General features: G+C 49.4%; 1 protein-coding gene across 1 annotated transcript in view; it reads right to left on the bottom strand.

The window, feature by feature from the left end:
* The window catches only part of TBX3 (T-box transcription factor 3), a 179,061-nt gene that overhangs the window by 64,042 nt on the left and 90,932 nt on the right, over nt 1-24,087 (bottom strand). The window lies entirely within an intron of this gene.

Genomic DNA, 24,087 nt, shown 5'->3' with positions numbered 1-24,087 from the left:
GGGGGGGGGGCCAGGCACGGGAACCATTTGGTCTGCGATGGAACAACCCGACAATGATGGGAAATGCTCAAGTTTGAGCGTGGAAGGCGAGGACGAATAAGAAGAAAAAGCAGAAGCTTCTCTTGTCAAGCAAGGAACTGATAAGGGCCTGAACAGCAGCGAAACAGGCAAAATGAAAACCATATTTGCAAAAGAAGCTGCAGTGGGGAGGTGAACGGCATCCAACAATCCAGCAAGAGCAGAGGCAGTGGGGAATTTCGTTGAGGGTGCTGATGTGCACTCACTTGCCAAAAGGAGTTTTAACTCGAGCTCTTCTTTCTGCTCTTTACCCTAATCCTCCCTCCTCGCCATGAAAAAAGTACTGTCGTCAGACAATTTTCATGAAAAGGTTCCTGTTTTTACCCATTACAGAAACCCAGGTAATTTTAATTCTTCTATCCCCTCTTTCCCAAAATCCAGCCATGAAAAAACCCCAAAGCAAAACCGACAGTTTGTGTTTTGACCGTTGAAAAGCAGAATCTGCAAGCAATTTTGCTCTGTTAATTATGCTTAAAATAAAAAAAAAGAAAGCAGAAGATATTTTCTGCCATGCAGAAAATAAAGGCGGCACATTTTCCTAACTATCTGTGAACTAGAGGAAAAAACCATGAGGGGTAGAGAAAAACTGGAGCATGCCAGGAAAAATAACAAGTACATTGCACTAATAGGTCATTGGGCAATTCTAACTCAATCCAGACTTCATTGCTGGACACAGATTTATCCAATATATTGACTATTGGGTCATAAGAATGGCCCTTCACACCCAGCACAAAGCAAGTCTCCAAGTGCTGCCCTCTCCATATGGGGATCTCCTACTGAGATCCAGTCAGCTCAGCTGAGCTGCTCTCACTGGGAGCTTTATCAGAATAATAAATTAAAAATGCCCTTAGTGCAATAAATAACCTTAATGTTGGCCTCCCAAAGTGTTCTTATGCAATAATCTGTGGGGTTTGGCAATAGATCCCCACACTACAGAATAAACCACCTCCGTCCAGGTGATGTTCTCAGCTCCTTACTGCACCACCAGCGACCACAGGGCAGCACCAGCTCCTCTGCCCTGCCACAGCAGCAGGGCCTCTCCAGCCAACAGGGAACCACAGGCTCCTCCATCCAATCATCGAACTATTTCTGTGAAGAAATCAGGATGAATTCAAAAACCCCCAACCCTGCAGCCCAGTGATGGTCCAAACTACGGCTTGGCTGTCACTGCTTTATGGGTCTCTCCCTGGTTTTGGAGCACAGGCTGCTGCCACATGTTGTTCAACAGCTGGGGCTTTCCAAATTGTTGTCTGACAGTGGAAGATGGCACAACTTCCAGTATGAGCTCGGAGAACCAGGTCCTAACCATGCTATGCTGCAAACCCTTTTAGAATGTTTCAGGGCGCTTACAGCTACCATTTCAGAAATGTCCTTAATTGTAGAGGGAAATTTTGCTGTTTCTGAGAGTATTCCCCCCTCAAAAAGTCTGTTCTGCTTAAGAGCAATCCAGCTCTGTCCTCTGCTTCCAGAGCAAATAAAACCCAGGTTCCCACAGGTCCTCTAACCCAGAGAGATGGGGAAGATTCCCAACACCCGCACGTCAGACGCTTCCTCCAGCTACATCCCAGCACAAACACAGTCACCGAGCTTCCAGGATGCTCAGGGTACACTGTCCAGCCCTGGGAAACAGCCGGCAGTCCAAAGTGCCTCGCTGGGTCCTGCCCAAGTGCCCCGATTCCCAAGGGACAGTTTGGGGGTCAGCCGGGCTCCGGCAGCGCGCACCAGTCCCACGCATGCGTCCTTCCCCTCAACCACACCCTCGATGCTGGGGTGTGAGAATGCTCCATCCCCTCCAGCTACGGGGGAATTCCCAAGCAGATGGTTAAACTGGATTTCCAGCTTCTCTGGAGCAGCAGAACGGGGGTAACTCATCAGGGTGGAGGTAGGGAGCCGGCTCACGTTGCCCAGTGCTTTGTGCCCTGGGCAAGTCACAGGTCTATCGGTCACCAGAGCTTCATTAACTGCAGGTGAGATCACACCTTGGCATCTGCAGAGCACCTTGAGACCTTCACACGAGCCCAGTCATTATGCAGAAATACTGTAAAAATAATGAGCTGGGGAAATGCAGCACGTTTTCACTGGGGAGTCACAGGCACTTTCTAGGAATGGGAGATTTGAACTTCACTAAAATCCCTGGACAAGTGGGTACCTCATTTTCTTAGACCTTCTGAAGGTGCCAGGTGTGTTAGCACCAACCTGTGAGCTCTGGTGCCTCTGGAGTTCAGCAGCTCTCATGAGGCAGGAGCAGCAGGCAGCAGACTGAATGTCACAGGCTTAAAACAAAGGCCTGGAAGTCAACAAAGTTCAACAAAATAAAGTCGCTTGTTTTTTGCTGTCACTCACAGGCTGCTGCAGTGTTGACTCTGAAGGGTGGGAGAAAGGCAGAGGAACACAAAGTATGTGAATGAGAATGAGACATCAAGGCCCAGCCCTTGCTGACAGGTGTGGAAAGAAAGTCAGGGATTTGGGAATATATCCTGGAGCAGCGGTGCCAACCAAGGAAAGGAAATCTAGGACCCTCCTGTCCCAGCCCTGGAAATCCTCTCCTCATATGGAGGTCTCCAGCAGCTGCTCCTTCCCACGGTGGGAGGAAGGGTAAGAGACAAAAATTAAATCAGAATCCCACAACATTGACAATTCTCTCTCTGCTTCAGCTCAGACCCTCCTGCTGGAGCTCAGCAACCCCCCGGAGGAAGCCCTTCCTCCCTAGGCTGCAGCCATTGGCAAAACTTGATCCACTTTATGTAGTAAGAGCCCAGGACAGAGAACCAGACAACCTGTCCTGCTGTGGATTATGCCACTGGCCTCAATGGCCTGGACCCAATTCTCCCTTCTCTTCCCCCTTCCATCCCAAAATCCAGAACAGGAGATTAGATTTATCCCTCTGAGTTCACCAGGGTGGATGGGAAGAAGAGAAGGGGAAGTTCTCCTGCTGCTTCATCCTTCACTGGGCAGCAGCTCCATTGCCACAGCTCTGTTCCTGCACACCAAGGCCACACTCCCCATTGCTGGTTCAGGAGCACCCATCCCTGGGAACGGCCATGCCCTCCCAACTCTCCACTGCTTTGTTGTGTGGAAAGACTGTGGAAATATGTTCTCTTGAGCCCCCAGGGCTTTTTTGCCTCTATTCTCAGCACTAAATCCTGCCTCGGAAAGCTTTTCTCACAACATTTTCCATGTTCAGTGTGTAGAAGGGTACAAACGTAGTACAGAGAGGGGTGATGGGAATAAGAACCCCCAAGGCCGTTTGGTTAGAAGGTTGGAGGCTTCCTGCCTCTCCCCAGACTGATGTGACCAGGCCCATTTAGCATAACACCAAAACAAACCTTGCAGTCTTGAATTAAGACATCTCCCAAGTAGAGTCCAACCCTCAAATCACTGGGGGTGTCGGCACTGGAGGGGGATTGAACACCCACACACAGCTCTGAACCTCAGAACTGCCACTTCTGTTTGGATTTAGTCCTGCCCTGAGCCCATAAACAGGGACAGATCTTCACAATCCATGACCAGACCTCGGCCTAAGATCTTAGGCTGGGGTCAAAGTGCTACGTGGATTCATATCAGCAGAGCTTTACACATCTATTCTAGCTAAGAATCTGGCCACTTATGACTGGAATAGCTTTCTGAAATGTGTCCAACAGGAAATCCTAAATCAAGAACACTCTGCAGTTTGAGAAGATTCCTCTCCCTCGCATCCAAACCCAACTAAACGTTTTGCAACTTTTTCCATTTTAGGAATAAGAGGCTTTCTTCTCATATCTTCCTCTCCCTCCCAAACAAATAATCAAGTACACAGGAGCCCAAAATGTTTTTCCCCTCTGCTCACTTTATCCAGAGAGCTGAGGCTGCAGCCAGCATGTTTAAAACTGGCCAGCTGTGCTCTGACCAGCTGACTTTGGAGGCCCAGCTGGGACAGCCAAACAGGCAATATTCCAACTGCAAACAAATGAGGCAACACCTTTGGAGAAGGGATCGAACCGGGGGAAATGGCCACGGTTCAATTCAGAGTTTCCTGTTGCTTTTCCAGGGACAGCTGCTGGTGAAGGCCAGATTCCCAGTAGGAGTAAACTGGTCCTGCTGCTTGGAGCTCCCCAGCTCTGCACCAATTTGCACCACCTGAGAACGTGGCACAACCTGGTTCAGGTTTGGGCTTTGCTCTGCTGCCTCCCTGTTATCACCCTTCATCTAGAAACAGCTGCACTGGGAGAGAGAAAGGGAATAACAACCAAAATTTGTCTAGCCCAGAAATGGTTTCCTGGAACTTAAGTTTTTGGTTGTTTTTTTTTGTTTGTTTTTTTTTTTTTTCCTTTTCTGAAAGGAGATAAAGTCATTCATTGTTTGTCTTGGCTGCCTATAAACTCATGCTGCTGAGAGCAGGCTTTGATCACAGGGCTATTGGGAGGCTGACCCTTGACAGCCAATCCACTCCCTGCTCTTCCAGTCTCACCAGCCCGGGCCTGACTTCCTTTTTCATAAAAAGCCATAAAAAAAAAAAAATTATACATATATTATCCAACAGCCCTTGCAGCAGTTTAGGGATCGTGATCTAACTAGCTTACAGACAATTTCAATATCAGGCTATTCCCTTCCTCAAGGGGTTCTGTGATGGGAATGGGGAAGGAGGGAGCTTGTGATCTCGGATGTTCTGCCACGAGCAGCAGCAGCTCCATCCAAACTTGCATCAGGGTGTATCCAACAAATCCCCTTTGAAAGGGGCAAACCACAGCCCTGGCAAACACTGTCAGGGGTCTATTTCGTGTCCTCTTTTCCCACTGAGAAGTTTCTGGACATTTGTGTAGGATTTGTGTGCTCCTGGGATCTGGTCAGAGCTCTCAGCTGTAGCTGGTTTCCTGCACATCCAGAACATTTTTGCAGCATGTGTTGCCTGACCGCAGAGGCTGCAGGCACAAAACACATTTTCTTCTGACACCTAGCAGGGAGTTTTTCTACGTAAGTCACTCTGTGTAGTGTGACTCATTGCTCCCACAGTTCATGGAAGCAGCATGCTTAGTTTATTCTAGCAGATCCCGATCATATTCCCAAAGCACTGGATTTGCAAAGCTTGTGTAAATGATCTGGAGCGTGAGCACGATCAGGGCAAAGCTTCCCAGCAAGTCCCCACAGATGCCAGCTCCAGCCCTGTGCTCCTCGCCAGCAGAATGACATAAAAACCAGTGCAGATCACCTGGGAGACACAGAGCAGTAAGAAAGGATTTTTAAGGAATAGGAGATACACATCTCTTTAATATCTTTTTATCTGCCAGCATGAACACGTGAACCCTGAAAGCTGGGGTGGTAGAATTGCCACTAGGCTGGGTTTATTAGCCACCTCCTTCATCAGGCGACTCAGATAACCTGATATGTATCAGATGATACCCAGAATACTCAAATAATGCCCTTATCATCTCCCACTTGTGATCTGGGAGTCAAACTTCCATGTCCTTTGTTCTTGGAGCCCTACACCACGCTCGAGCCATTAACATCTCCAGTCTGAAATCAGTCCCACCCACATATGCAGCAGCACAATTACATTGGCTTAAAAAGTTCCACTGGTGCAGAAACACGACTGTCAAGCCAACCTTTAGATAGAGCAGAGTCAGGAACGAGACACGTCCTTGCTGTGCTCGGTTTTATCTGATACATTAGCTATGAAAATGATCAGACAAGCCAAACGTTCAGACTAACGTCTTGCTCTTGGGTCTGGCCACAAAGTGGAAAGTCAAGTTCCAGTTAGTTGTGGTCTGAACAGATGCAACAGGCAAAAAACAGCTAATTATTTCTAATTCCCAAATAATAATACCATGGCAGAGGAGGGAAGTATGTGACTGGTCTATAGTTTCTCAGAAAGTTTGTAGCAAGGCCAGGGAGAGAATGTGGTGGTTGCATAAACTGGTTCAGCTCTGGCCAAGACATTTTCCCCTCTCGCTCCAGATCACCTTCAAAACCCACAAACATAGACTCAGGCCTCCCAATTTCTGAGAATCATGGAATGGTTTGAGTTGGGAGGGACCTTAAAGCCCATCCAGTGCCACCCCTGCCATGGGCAGGGACACCTTCCACTGTCCCAGGCTGCTCCAAGCCCCAATGTCCAGCCTGGCCTTGGGCACTGCCAGGGATCCAGGGGCAGCCCCCGCTGCTCTGGGCACCCTGTGCCAGGGCCTGCCCACCCTCCCAGGGAACAATTCCTGCCCAATATCCCATCCAGCCCTGCCCTCTGGCACTGGGAAGCCATTCCCTGGGTCCTGTCCCTCCATGCCTTGTCCCCAGTCCCTCTCCAGCTCTCCTGGAGCCCCTTTAGGCCCTGGAAGGGGCTCTGAGCTCTGCCTGGAGCCTTCTCTTCTCCAGGTGAACACCCCCAGCTCTCAGCCCAGCTCCCTCAGTGAAGATGAAGCTTCATTGTCAGTCTGGGAGAGCACAGCTAAAAATCCCATGAGCCACATTCAGTTCTGCCTCTCCTGGGGTATCCTGGCCATGGGAACATCTGCTGGGATTTGTGTGTTCACAAACTCACTTCCAGTCATCCCTGCCACATTTTTCCCACATAGACCAAAACTCTGTCCTGCTCTTTTAAGAAAATCGTAAAAGCCACAAAACCTGCAACATACGACATCAGAGCTTAACACCAGTGTCCTGAAGTGGATGTGTGCCACAGAAAAATACCCAGAATGACAAAATACAAACATAAATCAACCCCTTCCCGGGTCCTCTTTCTCCTGCAACTCAGTATTTTCACTCTGACTATTCCAGGATATTTACCCAAACCCCACCCTTTCAGAAGATCCAGCACTAGCCATGGCACCAGCATATTTCATGGATAATCTGGATGGCACAGCCCCATCGCTGCCTCTTGGAAATCAAAATTATGGTTTATAAATCTTGAATATCTTGACACTTCTTAAGGTTGGGCATGCAGTTCCCATCAAGAGAGAGGCACATCCAAAATCCAACAAAATAAAGACACATGAAGGGTCTGGCTGTGGGGACACTGTGTCTAGGATTTTCATAAACACATATTTTTCTTGTTAGACTTTTACCAGCATGTGCAGCAACACAGCAAAACCCCCCTAAATAACGTTCCCCACTGTTATTCCAGGGTGACACTGCCACGACAAAGCAGCCTTGTGCCACTCTCCTCCTTTGCAATGTCATTGGCAAAGTCCCCCCAGATGACCACGGTGTCAGATGGTGACAAACGGAGCTCTGACCCTCCCGTTCCCCTCGGAACTCGGAGCCGGAGGGGCCAGCAGGAAAACAGCTGCGTTCCCTAGCAGCTCTGGAGCTCCAGAGGGAGCTCAGCTGAGCAAGCCCTGCGGATGGAGAGCTGGGACCCCCAAAGGAGGGTGACATGAGGGTCACTGTGAGACCAAACAGCTCCAAAGACTGAATGGCAGCTCCGAAAATAAGGCCCATCCAAGCGAGGCACGGACGACAAGTCACCAACCCAGAAACCGCCCAAAATAGGCAAAAGGAAACCCAGAAATAAACATTCCCCTAAATCCCACTCTCTCCCAGAAATTCACACGTGGAACGATGGTGCATCTGAATTGCTCATGCCCTAAGAGACCAGGGCTTTGAGCTCCCTTCAAGAATTGTGGAAACTATTATTGTGTTCTGTCCACAGCAGGGATTGCTCACACAGGGCTCTGTTAGTCAGATCATTTGGCACCAATGGGCTCCTCCTAATTAAAACCAAAATGGCTCTGTTCAAGGCCGATAGAAAAGTTAACTCTGGCCCTCTACTACCAACAACAATGACTGGGGCCATGGACATTAGATGGGAGAGGCTTGCAAGGGGCTGAGGGACCTGTAAGGTTCAGAGACTGAGAATTGAATTTAGAAGTTCCTCTGCCTTCAGTTACTGTAGGAAACCCAACAGAGATGTTTAATTGCAGGCAGAAATTGTGCAAGTCAGAGAAATGTCCTTTGATGGACCTGGAGTCCATCTTTACCATGTGGCAGTTGGATTTAAGCATCTTTCTGCTCCAAGGACTTAACATTATTTTTCCAAGACCTCCCTCATTCCTTCTCTCCAACTGTGCAGCATGGATTAATTGCAGTTTTGAGAACAAGGGCCCTTTGGCTCCCTCTGGGACAGCCAGGTTCAGACGAGGCCCTTCCAAAGGTATTTTTAGGATTCATAGTTTTTGGGAGTTATTTTGTGAAAGCCAACCAACAACTTAGACCTGACTGATGCCACAGACTGTTGGATGAACTCCTGGGTGTCTGGGCAAGGGCTTGTTTCCAGTCACACACATCAACAAGGGAGCTGTGTCATTTCCAGGCAGCTGAGAACTAGCAAATCTCACTTCACTCAGCCAGGACTGCCGTGATCTGGGTCCAAAAGGAAATCACTGCTCCACGCTCTGCTTTTCTCATCTGGAAAAAGAAGCACTGGTCTCACAATCCTTAAGGAAATCATACCACCAGCAGATCAAATATAGATAGTACCAAATCAGCATTTTGTGATGCTGCACTTATGACAAAACAGCAGCATGTCAATGCAATTTCAATGTGATGGAAAATGCACTGACAGAAGCCTTTTAAAGTGCAACCGAGAAGAAAAAGGATGAAAAGACCAACCAGTTTCACATGAGGGGAAAACCAGGAATGCTCCCTCCTCCATGCCCTCCCTTCTAAGCAAAACAAAACCACAAATGAACTACAAGAGGGACCTGTTGTTTCAAATCTGAATGGAAAAATCAGACAACTCTCCCATGGCACTCGCAGAGCAGAGGTTAAGAATGAGGGGCACAGCAGAAAGGGGAGATGCAAGATAAGCTGCTTAGATTCACGTCTCCCCATTTCCTCTGCTTCGTAAGAACTGGGTCATATTATAAACTTATGCAAATGTGTTTACTTTACATTTTATTTTGGTCTTAGCGATGCAGTTGTCAGCCTGTATCAACATGTCAGTCTGTTTGTGCAAACAATCATTCCTTCGTGGAAGGATTTCAGTAAAAACAGACAAAATGTTATGACATGCGAAAAAACTTCCTAAACATGACAATAAAAGAAAAGCCACTAGAAGAGGATATGTTTTCCTTACCAATTACACAGCTTAAAACAAAAGGAATCACTCAGTGCTTTTTCTTTCCCCAAGGACAGGCGAGTATCGGATCACATCATGTGAGCTTTGATGAAGAACCACACTGGGATGGGATTTGTGGGGTGGGCGCAACGAAAGAGAAGTGGAGCCCATCAGCTCTGTCCATGTGCACTCCAAGCCACCCAACACCATGAGCCTTTCCACCCATAAAATATCCCCTGGTACTGGAGAGAAATGGAAACAGTCCCCTGCAGTTATCAGCAGTGTCTGGAGAAATGTTAGTACTGTTACAAGTCTGTCAATGCCTTGCAGAGGATGTAAGGAATGGGTGGAAGAGCCCATGGGAGGGATGGTTTGAGGGTGGGAAGGCAGCTGCAGAGAGCAGGGGACAGGGCTGGACTGATCCATCAGTGTTCTGGTTGTCCTGGTGACAGCTCTTGGCCACTCTGCTTCCCCACTGATGCGGCAACATCTGGCCCTGCTCTATTGTGTTCTCCCTCCATGCGGTACCCAACTGCACCACGCTCACTCTCTGTGCCTGCCCAGCCTGTGGCACCCCAGCGTGGAGGAAAAGGTGTGTGGGGTCCCCAGCAACGTGCTGTGGGTCACAGGGACAGAGTTAAAGCTCAGAGCGAGCTCCAAAGCCTTGCAGGGAGAGAGCCAGGTGAGGAGCAGCGATGCTGGGCAACGTTCAGCGCTGCGGGAACACACGCATCGTGTTGGAGCTGAGATGCCTTCAGCAGGAGCTATCACCGCCCAGGTCACTCATTTGTGATCCTTCCTCCCACCTCCACCACAAGCATGACTTTATGAAACCTATTAAAAAAATCCTGGACTAACTCCTTACACAGTTCACCCAGACGAGATGAAGTCGGAGGCCAAGCAGGGAAGGGAATCTGTTCCTTTGATTTTTCCTGCTTGGAAGTGTGAGTTCAGTTAGTCAGCAGCATCTGCTGATACTTTCTTCCAGGAAAAAAAGCAGCAAAGAGTCTTTTCCTGCTCAAGTATCGACACTAAAGGAATCCTGAACATTAGGAACTGCACAGTGTAACGAGGGGCAGGAAGACAGGGTTGGAGCTACAGCCACAACTCACCTCTGCGGCTGAAGCCCCTTTTTTTTGGAGTCACTTTGCTGTTCCCACAAGGGAGGTTTTATCCACGCAAGGTTATGTGCACTGCACTGTTGCAAGGCAAAATAATAAATGATAATTTAGGAGAAAGAGCCACTTCTCTGCAAATTCCGTAGAGCTTGGTGCAAACTCCAGCATGCCTGGAGCTGCCAACCATTGAGACCCATTGAGAGCCACCATGGAACCACCCAGGCACTTGGCACAGGCCCCACTCTTGATGCAAGGTTGGGCTGTGAGTAAGGCGAGGAACGCACATCCATGGATGCCTTCAGCTAGGAAACACTGACTGAGGCCTCTCCATTACCCTGGGAGCTCTCAAAATCTTCCAACAAATAATTAAAACCATTCTGAGTGTGAAAGCACCGCCGTGTGAGACAGAAAACACGCTAGCACAGCTCCCAGCTTACCTCCTCGCTGCAGAGCTCTCCCGGACAGCTGGCACAGCCGGGAGCGCTGCCGGGATACACCGGGATACACCCAGGGAACCACAGCCAGCTCCTGCCCAGCGCTACTCTAGCTCCCAGGCAGCCGTGTCCTGCTGCAGCCCCAGCCCGTTCCCGCTTCCCCTGGCACTGGGAAGGGTGTGCTCTGTTCATCGGGAGCCTACAGAGGGCATCGTGGAGAATTCCCAAAGAATTCCCGTCCCGGCTGGTGAGTGGGTTGGATGGGCAACGTGGGTGAGCTGCGCTGTTGGCGCTGCCGAGGCCTTTGGGGCAATGCCCTGGGGCAAGGAGCCACTGAGGGTGGGGGGAACACCCAAGGGGTAATGCCCCAGGGAAACAGACCCAAAGCATGGGGAGCAGGAGGTTCTGCCCTGCCCTGCCAGCAGCCCTCGTCTCCGTGGCAGGGGATTTCAGTAACGTCATGAGAGTGGCGAGGGCGCGGAGGCAGCTCCTGCACAGCTGCAATCCTGTTATTGTCAGTGGGCTGCAGCTGCCTGGGGTCAGGAACCGCTAATTAATGACAGAATGAGCTGTAGCTCTCGGGGCTCAGGTCCTGCCCTGCACACACAGCTCACGCAGGCACGGGGCAGTGCCCAGCCAGCATGGATCCGATGGGATCATCCCTGCTCCCAGAGCCACGGCTCCAGCACAAATGACCCGGCACTGTCATTCCCCAGGGCAGGCCTGAGTGCTCAGTGCACCTGCAGTGACCAGTCCTGGAGGTGGGGTGGCTGAGACAGCCAGAGCGTTCCCCTGGACACAGGGATCCCATTTTTCCTTCTTGCTGAAACACCCAGCAAACTGTGGATGTGCTGTGCTCAGCTGGCAGCTGCCTTAGGTCTTGGAGCAAGGAAAGCTCTTTTTCAAGCTCTTGTTTAGTGTCCCTGAGCATCCTCCAACACTACAGAGGAGGTCACTCCTGGGGGTTGTAGCCTTTGGACCTTCCCACCTTCTCCAGGACTGCCCACTGTCAAGTGGTAGGAAAAGCTGGAATCTGGCACTGCTGGAAAGCAGTCACTGTCCACTCCAGAAATGCATCATTCCCCATTCCTTGCACACATCTCCACATCATCCAGACTAGGATGGGTTCTGGCCAGGGCTGGCTCATCCCCAAGAGCACCTGCTCAAAAATAAGCTTAGCTATGAGCTGCTCATTTAATTCTCCATCTTATTATGTGAAACTTCCCCGAGTTTTTGTGAACAGGAGGGAGTTCCAAGAGCAAGTCAGTGAAATCCACCTCACACATTCAGTCCAGGGAGGCACAGCAGAGCCCAGAAATGGAGCATGATGCTTTTAAAGATCAAACCAAGCACATGGCTCATGCCCTTGGGTCCAAGAGCTGGCTGAAATGTAAAACAGTGCTAAGTCTCAGGGTTTGTCTCTGCAGAGCCCCCGCAGCCACTTTTAAGACCTGGCCCATCCTCAGAACTGGAACTGCTACTGATACTTGTGCTCCCAACACACTGTTAGCAGGAGAGGGTCTTGGCTTTTGCCCAGGCTCACTGAGAACCTCTTATCACAAGAATCTAAATTAGAAAACTGGGACAAGACTTCAAAGTTATTGATAAAAGGAAGCAGTGACCTAATGTCATTTGAGTCTTCAGGCTATGCATTTCCATGGTAGGAATATTTCTTTTGTATATTTTGGAAGAAAATTTGTTCCTTTTCTAGATCAAGTCCTCAGGAAAAGAGTAACACTTCACTTCTCAAAACAGTCTCACCTCTCCAGCATCATTTAAAATCTTTGGAGTTTCACATTAAGCTGGAGTTAGCAGCCACTGAAGTGAATGAAGTGCCTTCCTAGGGCAGCTGGAACAAGGAATTCTGACACCACCACTATTTCCCACTGAGGGACAAAAATGGTTTTAATTTTTTTGGTTCATCTTCCTGCCTCATTCTGTGTCTGTGGGCTCCACTGAGGTGAGATTTGAACCAAGCCAATGTTGCTTTTGTGAGCTTTAGGAGCAGTCCCATGTCTCTGGGTTACCACTGAAGCTGCTGCTTCACCTGAATTAAGCCAGGAACAACTGAAGTTTACAGATCCATCATAAGGGCACTGTTTTATGATAAAAACACAACACATCCTCTCAGAATGACCTTGCAAAGTGTTTTAAAAGCAGAGCGCACAGTGCAAGGTAAGGCTTACATTCCTGAGTCTCAGAGATATTGGGAGAAGGTAGCAGCAGCTTCCTGTTGCTTTCTGATACAAACCAAGCCCTGCCTTGCTCCTGCTCTGTTGTTCTCCCTAAGCCTGCAGATTATTTAATATCGGAGGGGAAGGCTTCAACCTGGCTGAGAAACTGCAGGAATTCAGAGTGACCTGGAGGGAATTACAAGAATGCTGCTTGCTGATCAGATTAAAGGGAGACGTGGCAGGGCTCCCAAAGGTCTTCTTATTCAACCTTTGCTGCTGACAATACGGGGCTTTGTCTCTGCTTTGCTCTTTAAAATGATTCAGGTTACTGCACTGGAAGCATCGCTGCCTTGGGAGCCACGGCAGGAACACCTGGCAGGGGCGAGACTGGGGTGGATACTCAAGTGCCAGCCCCAGCACACATTTTCGCTTCCCATTGCCCTTGATATGATCAAAACTCTGGCTCGTCCTTTCCTAAGAGAGCAAGAGCATTTACACTTGTTCATTCATCCTCCTCAAGGCCCAAGTTACAAACTGTGCTACGAAGAAGCCGCTGTTTTTTGTAGGTCTGGAAGACTTTCGAAATAGCAACTTGGTCTGGCCCCAAGAGGGGATTCTAGCCAGAGTGGGGAGGCACAGCACTCTCCCCATTTGGGTATTTTTCCTCCTTATCTAGGGCCAAAGCATCATATGGTACCTTTATATCCCTGCGTGCCTCCCGAAAGGATAAAGTGGCATTTATTGAGAACTACCTTCCAAAAGACTTCACCAAAAATAAATAAAGCAATTAGAGAGTCAGAAATGAGTCTGGCCAGTTATGTTGCTACTGAACTAAGCTGGCTCAGAAGACAGGAGGGTAGAAGAGCAACGTTTGACCGAACAGTCAGACAGAAACAGGGGACAGGCTGCTGCCGTGGTTGTTGATATGTTAGAAACGATGGGAAGAGCCTGGAGTGGCAGAGGTTGGTGTGACAGACAGTTACACACGTCTCAGTTTGAGCAATTCCCTCGGCGCTCTCAGAACTACAAACTGCAGGTTTTTGCCCCCAAGAATCATTTTTAGCATTAGGGGCCATTTAACTCTTTCAGTGGAGCAAAATGCAGATGTCCAACAGCTCAACCTTAATGGCACCACCCACCAGGCAGTCCCGCTCTGCACCCACAGCTCAACGCCTCTCGCTCGTCTCTCCAATGAAATAATTAATTAAAAAGTAGTAGTAACTGCATACTATTAGCAATCGTGTGGGTCTGCTTATTTTCCTACGTGAAAGCCAATCCCAGGATCCAAATATGTCCCAGTTTAGGGAAACTCATCAAACCCCACCACACGTCACAGCCGTTTGTGACTCACCGCTGCTCCTGAGCATCTCTCAAAGGCAGGGCATGTTAAGCCAAATCCATCTCTCAAACCCCAGCAATGCAGCTTCAGCAGGATAAATCTGACTCACTGAGCTGCTTGCCGAAGGCCAGGGGAATTAGGTTCACTTCCTCCTCGTCCTCAGTTCCTTCTCAAGCTGCCCAACACATTGACGTGCAACTCTTGGTGGAGAAGCCCTTTGATCTCTGAAATTTCTGCTGTTTCCGCGGCGACACGTAAAACCTGCGTGATCCTGAATGAACCCTATTGTGTTCCTCCCATTGCCTCCTTCCCCAAATTACTTCTACCTGCTAATGTTAGCAAAGTGAGGCCATCTGCACGGCTTCCATCTACCTTGAGAGAAAGATTAACTGCAGAAGTTTGCCTTCCACCCCCCAAACTCCTGGAAAATGAAATAACTTAATGGCTCGGAACAATCCCCTGAAGGAGGGCAGGTAATTCTAGGGTTCATCACCAGGAGGAGGGCGCTCTGGTTTACCAGCCACCTCCTCACCCCTGCCTCTTTCAAATGAATAAGCAGAATATTTCCCTTGGTTCTGTTTTGATCCCTGCCTCTGCATCGTTCCGGTTTCCACCATTAGTCTAACGAGCAAAATCAGCCTCGCTCCATCCCTCTCTGCACCAGAGGAGACTTTTCAAGGGGGATAAATTGGCATTGCAGCAGGGTGGAAGTGGGTTCGAAATGCAGGGAGACAGGAACCTGGCTGCACACGGGGCCTTTGCTGTGCCAGCTGCCTCGGTGCTTCCCGGGGAAAGCGCGACTCCGGGCGAGCGGCGCAGCAGGGCCTCGTCATTACCCACCCTGAAACTCAAGAGGGGGAAAAAGCAAAATCAAAGGAGAGCAGGAGGTGAAAAGAAGGCAAAAGGGTGCCTTCAGGGCTCCTTTCATGCAGCTCGCTTCACGACCCACCAGTCAAGGCTCCTAAGCAGGAACAGAGACACCATTCAGGACAAATCTGGATGTTATCCCAGGGCACCAGGGACACCACTAAAGGGAAAGTTTTGACAGGTGAAATGACCTTAATATAATTAGCCCTGCCAGCCCCTCCTTCCTCTGCCTCCTTCACCTTGCCATGAAAACGGTAGTCTGTTAATGAGATCCTTTTTCCCCCTGTAAGGCAACACCGCCAGCTCTCGGATCTCTTGCTCGCACATTTCAAACGGGACGTACATGATCTCCTCCAGCTTCGCTGCCCCCCTCACATCTCCAGATAGTGCCATTGATTCTGCTGCTGCTGACTGGGGTGGGGGCATTTTTTGATGTTAGAGAAAAGGCTGAAAGGAACCCTGGTAATAGAATGATTTGGCCTGCAAGTCAAATCCCCCTTGATGAACAATCAGACACAAATGTCAATAACAATTAGATTGGCCGAGGGCTCCAGTCACTTAGGACTTCAGTTTTCCATCTAGAGTGCTTCAAATGAAACCCTCAGTACTGCGATCTCCAAATCAAGTTTGGCATCAGGAATGAAAAGGCATCAACAATAATAAAAGGCTGATGGCAGGAGAAGAGCAAACGACAGACAATAGGGTTGTGTGTGTGTGTGCACAGGGACATGCGCACGCAGGGCGATGGAAATAAAAAAAGTGAGAGCTGATGTAAAAATCCATCAAGATATGAAATCAGCCCTGCCGAAAGGATGGCCTAAACCGCCTTGGGTTGTCTTCCCAGAGAAGTTCTGCTCCTCTAGGCTTTAAAATTTCCACCTCCTGCTGTCCAACATATCAAGCTCGGGAAGTGAACGAAGAGAAGAAAGCCCTTAAGTGCAGGCTGTATTTTTTCCTGTTCCTAAATTGTAAATATACAGTGGAGGAAGAAATGTCCAATCTAATTAAGAGCAGTTGAGAAGTATGGAGACAGGGTCCTCCCAATGTGAATGCTGCAGGTTAAAGAGGTTAAAAAGAGGAATGTTCAGCCTAATGAGGGAAGTTTAACATTGCGAGCACACTTTGCACTGGCGAGGCAGGCTGGGAAAAAGGGGACTGAAGACTTGGAAGAGGCAGCTCCACAGCCAGAGCAGGTGTGTGCTTGGCTTCAGTGGGGAGGGCAGGATGTTTTAAGGTTTGCAGCTTGGGGCAGCCCCTCCCAACATGGTCCTGAAGGGATCCTGCGTTGAAACCATTATCCTAAATGAAAAGCCAGCTTAGTTTGCCTTGCTTCCTTCTCCCTGGAGGTGTGAGGCTCTGAGAGGTGGCTGTGCCCCACCAGTCACCAGCAGCCCCTCGATGCCTCTGCTGGGGGCTCACCAAGCTGGGAGATAACAGGTAACACCCAGGCACACAGTGTTAGCTCCACCAGCAGGAGCAGATTGCTTCTAGGGAGAGGCAACACCAAAAATATCTCAGTTCTTGGTTCACTGCACACAAGCTGGAGCACGTGGAGCTCAGTCTGGACTGACGGGAAGGTACTAGAAGGTCCTGGCAGGCAGGACTGACCCACAGCCTGGCCATGGCCCCAGCCATGGGGATGCTCCATTTCCCACCCCAAATGCTCTCTCCTTTCCACCCCAGGCAGGGAGGGAAGCAGCAGGTCCCCCACGTGAGCTGGCTGAGGCACCGGGACAGTGGCACATTGCCCACACTCCGTGTGCCCCCTCGGCAGACACAGCGATGGCTCTGGGCTGCACAGCTGAGGAGGGAGACAGGGAGATCTTGTGGGGTGAACAGAACAGAAATCACACTGCAGGGGAGACACAAGCATCAGGTAAAGAGAAAAACCCCAAGGACTGGGGATACTCTCCAAGGGATGCGAGAGGATGAAGCCACCTCCACAGAGATGCCTGTAGGCTCTCATGCAAAGTACACGAGCCATTTCCTGTAACAGTTCTTACAGGGAGGGATATTTAGTCCTGCTGTTTGGTGACTTCTGGTGGCACCTTTAGTGCCTCGTGGAGCACACGGCTCTGTGGTACAGCACGACCTTCCACCTGCTGCCAGCACCAGGGAACCAAAGATCTCCCACGCCCTCAGCCATATCCAGCCACAAATTGGCACTAAACAAAACAGGAAGGCTCTAAGGTGCAGTCCTTAGCTTATGCAGCATCATTCCCTGATTAAGCACTCAAACACCTTCCGGATGAAATGACCTCCTCTTCCCTTTTGGGTGGAAAACACAATGCACACGCAGGCGCAGTAACATTAGATGGCTGCAGGACATACAGAGAGAGAAAAGAGTGAATCAAGTACCTAAGTAAGAATATTTTTTGCTTTTCTAGACTCATTCTCCTGAGACTGCACTGAGCTTCTCACCAAGGCACAATGACTTAGAGAATGTTGGATTTGCCCTGCTTAGATGTCCAGATCTGGAGCTAATCCCTGGGTTGGGGAAGTCAGTCAGAGCCAGTGGAGCACGAGGGCAAAGGGCTGAGCCCCAACAGTGAAATCACTTAACAGCTTTGCTTCTCTTTACCTGAACAGGCTCCACTATGAATTCTTCCAAAATAGTGTTAGCCTAAATTTCACCCAGTTAAAAGCAGAGAAAACACCATTTTAATTTCCTTAATTATTGCTGGAGTGAAACCTTTCTCAGTAGGCTCTGTGAGAGTCATGGACTTCAGCTAGGAGAACATCCCTAAATCCCTTAGCTGGATGCCTTGGCCAGTGGGACACAGGAGCTGGTGGCCATGCACAGATCCCAGCCTCACCCCCACTAAGCTTTCAAGTCCTTTGGCATCTCCTACGGTTTCTGCAGCTGATTAGAGATGAAACAGGAGTGCAGGAATCCCAGCAGAAGAAAGCTGTTTCCCCGGAGCCCCAGGAGGGAATTAAAGACACAACCAACCAAACTCAGAAAACAGAAAACATGAATTTGTGCAGAGCAAGCTGTTGGGGAGTGGCTCCGAGGATAAGGCGGGATCTCCCACCCCCACGATCCCACTGCTCCAGTCACCCAGTCCCCGTGCCAGGCAAGTGCTGGCCATGTGGGGATGGCGGTGGCCAGCCCGTGTCCCCCGCCCCGCGAGGGCCCCTGAGCAGAAGGCAGCTGGCCTGCAGACGGCACGGCTGTGTCCCTGTTCCCTCAGCTGTGGCCGGGTGTCCCCGCTCTCGTGGCAGCGGAGGGGAGGGATGGCAGCAGCTGGGGACAGGAGAGCCACGACACACGCACGGACTCTGCCTCCTCTGGCATCAGCCCCGGCACCGGGATCTCAGATCCCTGCCAGCCCCTCGTCCCTCCGTGGCCACGGGGCTCGGCTCAGCATCTCTGTTTAAAACACGGCGCCTTTCCCCACGTCCTTCCCTGGGATAATGGCTGCGGCCCAAGAAAGTTAGCAATGAATTCCTGGGAAGTGGCTGTTGCTGCAAAAATAAAGTATCCGTTATTGCTAAAAAACTTTTTTCATCTTTGAGGGGAAAACACATACCACATGATTTCCAAAAAGGAGCTGGTCTGGTTTACAAATACAGTACATTAATAGCTTTGTAAACATTTATTCAGTATGACAGCTGACTGCAACATGTGGCATTAATTAGAAGACTCAGCAATGTAGCATATTAAGAGCTAAGTTAAATCTGAATTAGCTGGGTTTGTTCAGACTAAACACCCGTGGGGGAAGTCCTCGGATCTAATACATTATGACTCACTTGACACGGGAGACCCACAGGCCCGATTCCCAATACACTGAGGGGCCCTTATTCATACTCCATCTCCACACAAGAGCTGCAAACTCTCAGGATACCATAGATCAGAGGGTGTTGATGTTGGGACGTTGCGACAGAATGGGGCGCGCGAGTCCCTGGCTCCCCGAACCTTCCCGAGGAGGGAGCGGACGGAGACAGCACGAGCTCCCTTCTCCTTTCCAGACACACAGAAAGAGCACAGACAGGAAGGGGGAGGATTTCACATTCCCTTGAGCTTAAGGATTTTGTTCAACCCTCCCACACAAGCACCTTCCCAGGCATGGGTGACATAGCTTCTGCTGCGTACGGCGCCGCCAAGAGCCTTCGGTGACGATGTGGCCGCCCGGGGGTTCTCTGTCACCAGTGCCACAAGGAGCTGGCTGGTGGCACCTCACCACGGAGCGAGCTCAAACCTGCACCCCGAGCTTCCTGCTCCGAAGTCAGCCAACAGCCTGTGTTTTGGCCCAGGGCATCGAGACACCTCCTGGCTCTGCTGCCTTGGCAGCCTTTCAGGACAGTGTGTTTAGGAGCTGCCACGGGGATGGGAAACCCATGGCTCTGGTTCCTCCTCCAACCTGGCCACCACTGACCTCCTGCCCCTCACTGCCTTCGCCTGAAAAAGCACTGAGAAATACGTGCTGAAGTTGTCACCAGGACTGTGACAGCTGGCAAAGCCTTGTGAAATGCATGAAATGCCTCGTGAGCATCCCAGCATCGGGGTTTTCACCGCAGCTGCCACAGGCTGAGCCAAGGCCAGCTCACAGCAGCCACACTGGCCAAACACCGGCCACCGGGCTACTTCTGCCTCTCAACCCATCTCTTGTGTCATTTGCATTATGTCAAGTCAGGGCAGCTCGCTGACAGCCAAGGGATTTACATCAGAGAAGAACTTGTTTGACATTCAGGAAGAGCAGGAGCAGCTCTCCATCTCAGATCAAAGCCAGAAGCAGCTGGAATCGTGTAGTTGGGTGAAGGAGATGGACCAGCAGAGCCCAAAGGGTTTGAGCTGCCACATCTCAGCTGATCCCCAGCAACAAATACACCAAAGCCTTGATGTGTATGGGAAGCCCCAGTGTAAACGGACAGTCTGCTGTATACAGCCACAAGTATTTGGGACAAATGCAGGACAAACCATCTGGACCTGCTGGAGAGAGTCCAGAGGAGGCCACCGAGCTGCTCCAAGGGCTGGAGCCCCTCTGCTCTGGAGCCAGACTGGGAGAGCTGAGGGTACTCAGCTGAAGAAGGGAATGCTCCAGGGAGAGCTCAGAGCCCCTTCCAGGGCCTAAAGGGGCTCCAGGAGAGCTGGAGAGGGACTGGGGACAAGGGATGGAGGGACAGGACACAGGGAATGGCTTCCCAGTGCCAGAGGGCAGGGCTGGATGGGATCTTGGGAAGGAATTGTTCCCTGGGAGGTGGTGAGATTGAGCAACACGGGGATGGAACACTCAGGGCAGGGCTGCTTCCACCTGACAGCTCTAAAGCCAGCTTTTCTTGCCCTGGGCTCCTTATGTCAGATGCCTAAAAGTTTGTGTGATTAGCAGCACACATGAGAGCATCTCCAGAGGTGGTGCTGAGTCGCCACAGCTCTCACAAATTCAATCCCTGGTTATGAGAGCTGGATAAACCATCTCAAAAGCAATCCCATCATTATCTGTAGCAGTTTCAGCTTCTCAGAGACAATATTGCTAATGCTAATTGCCAAAAGCAAATAAAATAAATCTCTGCATGGGTCTGTCTTCTTCATTATCCTGGAGCAGATACTACCACTCTTATCCAAGTTTCTTCCCTTTCATCCCTTCACACGCAATTTTATCCACAATAGATCTGCCAAATGGAGAGTAAAACTACTAATGTGTCACATAGACAGCTATTTCCATCATTTAAGCCTCTTTGTTCTTATTAATGTTGCATCAAGGTATTGGCCTGCACCAATTGCTTTTGAAATGGGTCGCCAATAAAATTGAAAAGCAGAGGACAAGAAAATAAGGAATGTATTTATAACTAAACAAATTGCATCGTCGTGTTTCTGTTACAATCTTCACTGAAGTAATAGAAAAGGCTGGTCAGAAGTTGAGTGTACAGCAAAAATTTCTGAGATATCCACATTTCAAATAATTGGCATGAAAAGCCCAAACCCTCAGACTTTGGGGGAGATGAAAACTAATGAAAATAGTTTGTTGTGACCCCCTCCCCCAAATCCCTCTTTTTATTAAGAACCATCTAATTTCCACTTGAGCATTTCAAATGGAGCTCAGCTCTTTCATCCCTTATACTATAAATAATGTGCACTATAATGGAAGGCAGAATTAAGTCAAGAGGAAGCTTTTCAACTTCTCCAAAAAGAAACATTTTGCTATGTTCCAAATTTTTTCCAGCAGAATAAATTCTCACAGGAAAAAGCCCAAATTTCAACTGCTGTTAGAGTAGCTATTAGTAGAACTAAAAACCATCAATGATAATTCTCTTTCCATGACTATTTAAAAGCTAGTCTAGGTTTTGTACATGAATAGAGGTTTCTCTAAAATAAAATAAAACAGAATGGCCAACTCCTGACTTTAACACAAATCTCTGGATATTGGATATTGACTTAAAGGCCCCAACTCCAGGAAACAAATTAATTACATGAGAGTCTCAGCTCTCATTAGCAGAAAAACTAAGTTAAAAGAAGCAAATTTCCTTGCTGGTGTGCAAGGAAAATCTTGAAAGTATGACCTAAGTACATCCTAAATCCCAAAATCCAGAAGCCAGATAGATTTTTGTGTATTAAATCTTAGCAGTTTTTGATGCCTATGTCTTGGTTCTGGAGCATTTTATGTTAGCAGAATCATTTTCCTGCCCCTCCTCTTACCCTTTGCCAATACTTCTACAGAAATCGAGGTCTAAAGTGCAGTTCCCTTTGGAAGAGATGTTTGGAAATCCAGTAATTTCCCCACATTTTTCTGAGACAAAGAAAATAAATTTAAGAGCATCAGGAGAACAAAGCTGATTTCATTGTACGGTCAAACCTGTCATCCCTAAGCCTGAAGAATAAAGTCTTATTCAACAGCTCAGCCCCAGTGCCAAGGAACAAATCTGCCAGTGGCAACTTGGTGCCTAATAAAGCTCTTGTGCACAAGCCTTCTCCAGGGTCAGGATCTGGAGCCAAGGCCAGCACATCCAACAGGGCCACACGGGACCACTGAGTGCCCTCAGACAGAACCACACAGCTCTGGTGACTCACCCAAGTGCCCCAGTAGGCTGGAGGTATTTTTTAATGCAGTAACCGACTCCCTTTGCAGTCAGAGGAAACTTCTCACCCTAATGAAACTCTGGAATAAAGCTGTTAAGCCTGGCCCTAAAAGCAGCCATTCTCTCAGTCATAAAATACAAGCTAAATCGTAGATGTTTGAGCAGATGTACAGCACATTTAAGGTGTAATCTCTGTACATGGAGAGAAGATCTCCTGTGATACCCAAAGTTAGGGATGATGAATCCTGCAGTGTGTTCATCCAGATGTGCCCATCTCTCTGACAAGCCTAAAAACTGCCCCGTTTGCTGAATCTGGATGAAATCAAAGATCTCAAAGTGACTGCAAGTTTCATATAAACTGCCAGTTAGGAAAAGGAAAACAGGATATGAGCACTCACCTTTTCCCCCACTGATCATACTCAGTATCCAAAGCCCAAGTAGTGCCACTGAAACACTCTGGAGGTAGGAGTTAAGTGTCTGGGAAACCAAGGAAAATGTAGAGTGTATAGATGGCTGTGTGTTTACGGCTGAGCATACACAAATTACCACTTTCCATATTATCAGGTCACTCCAGATGCTGAGACTTTAAAAAAGCCATAGCACCATGAGGTTTCCAGCAACACGTAGGGCCAGACCCTCTCTTTGCCGAGCGATACCGAGGGTGGCGTTTGCCGAGCCTGCTTCAGTTTTACTTTAGTTTTACTCCTCCCGTCACAGCAACCACATGGAGCTCCGAGGCTTTAGAGCACTGCCAGTACAGCCAGAGCCCCACTCCAGCCTGTCCCCCTTCTCCAGGACCGTGGTGCCACGAGTATTCCCGCAGCGGCGCGCGGCCGTGCCAGCACTCGGAGGCCTTGGGCCGAGTTCACACGCGCGTGCGCCGCCCCACGCATTCAGCACATCCCTGCCCTGGGAGACAGTTCCGGGCGCGGAGCTGTTCCAGCAACTCCTACATGTGGGAGTGAATATTCTCCGCTTAAATGTCCCCATACGCCCACGGCCATTTCCCTTCCCGTTGAGGAAGGGACTTCAATGCAGCCCTGTTGCAATCCTTCCCCAGCCACCCAGCCCATTGCAGCACTGGTCCATCGCCCTGGCTCGTGGGAAACCCAGTAACCTCGATGGTCAAGCGGCTTCCCGAACTTCCCAGCCTCTCTCTGTGTGCTGGTTATGCTGAGTAAGAATCAACAAGGCTGTCCTTGCTGTAGGGGCAGAGCCATCCATCATAAGCAGCTCCTTGTCCTCTGCTCCAAGGGGTAAGAGGTGCAGCATTTTCCGTTTTGATGGTCTTTAACACTGCAGTGTGAATCTCAAGATAGGAGCCAGAAAAATGTTACAATTGCAGAAGACTCAAAACCTAGAGAGTCAGGAGGTCTGGTTCTAATCTTCAATTTAACACCAGGGTGTAACTCCAGGCAAGCCTGGGTCTCTTTTTCATTCTTTGATTGTTTTCACTGTAAGCTCTTTGGGGCAGGAACTGTGTCCCATTGTGTTGTTACAGGGTGTAGAACAATGGGCCCCTGACCTCAGCTAGGGAATCAAGAGATTACGAGAATTATTTAGAGGAAATCTGTGGTTAAACAAGGAATTGGAATCAGACCTCAAGTCCCCGTCAAGTGCCAGTACCAGATGAGTATCCTTTTTTACCCTTCGTTAACAAAAGTCATAATCCCCATTTATTGTTGTCCAACACTGGCCATTTTTCACACGTCTCTTTGCCTGCCCAACATCTAAAGAGCCTCCGCCTTCCCCCGGCTCTGCTGCCACGCTGGGGCAGAGCCTCTCGCCCCAGCAGCCGCGGCGCTGGCACTGCAGCTCGTTCTGCTTCTGATAAAAAGGGTATCTGGGGAAGGAAGCACCAGAAGGAAATCAAAAGGAAATGCAAGGGCTCGCTGTGTTTGTGTGTGCGCATGGGATTCTTCAGCTGTACATCGGAAATTAATTCCAGCCAGGGTGAGCTCTGTGTGGTCTCACCAGCCATCCAAGTCAAACTTCAGCTCACCCCAGCTGCCAAGCAGAGTTGTGGAGGAGA

The sequence above is a fragment of the Corvus moneduloides genome, chromosome 18 (assembly GCF_009650955.1).
Source record: "Corvus moneduloides isolate bCorMon1 chromosome 18, bCorMon1.pri, whole genome shotgun sequence".
Classification (NCBI taxonomy): domain Eukaryota; kingdom Metazoa; phylum Chordata; class Aves; order Passeriformes; family Corvidae; genus Corvus; species Corvus moneduloides.
This window is presented reverse-complemented; position numbering and strand designations above follow the sequence as displayed.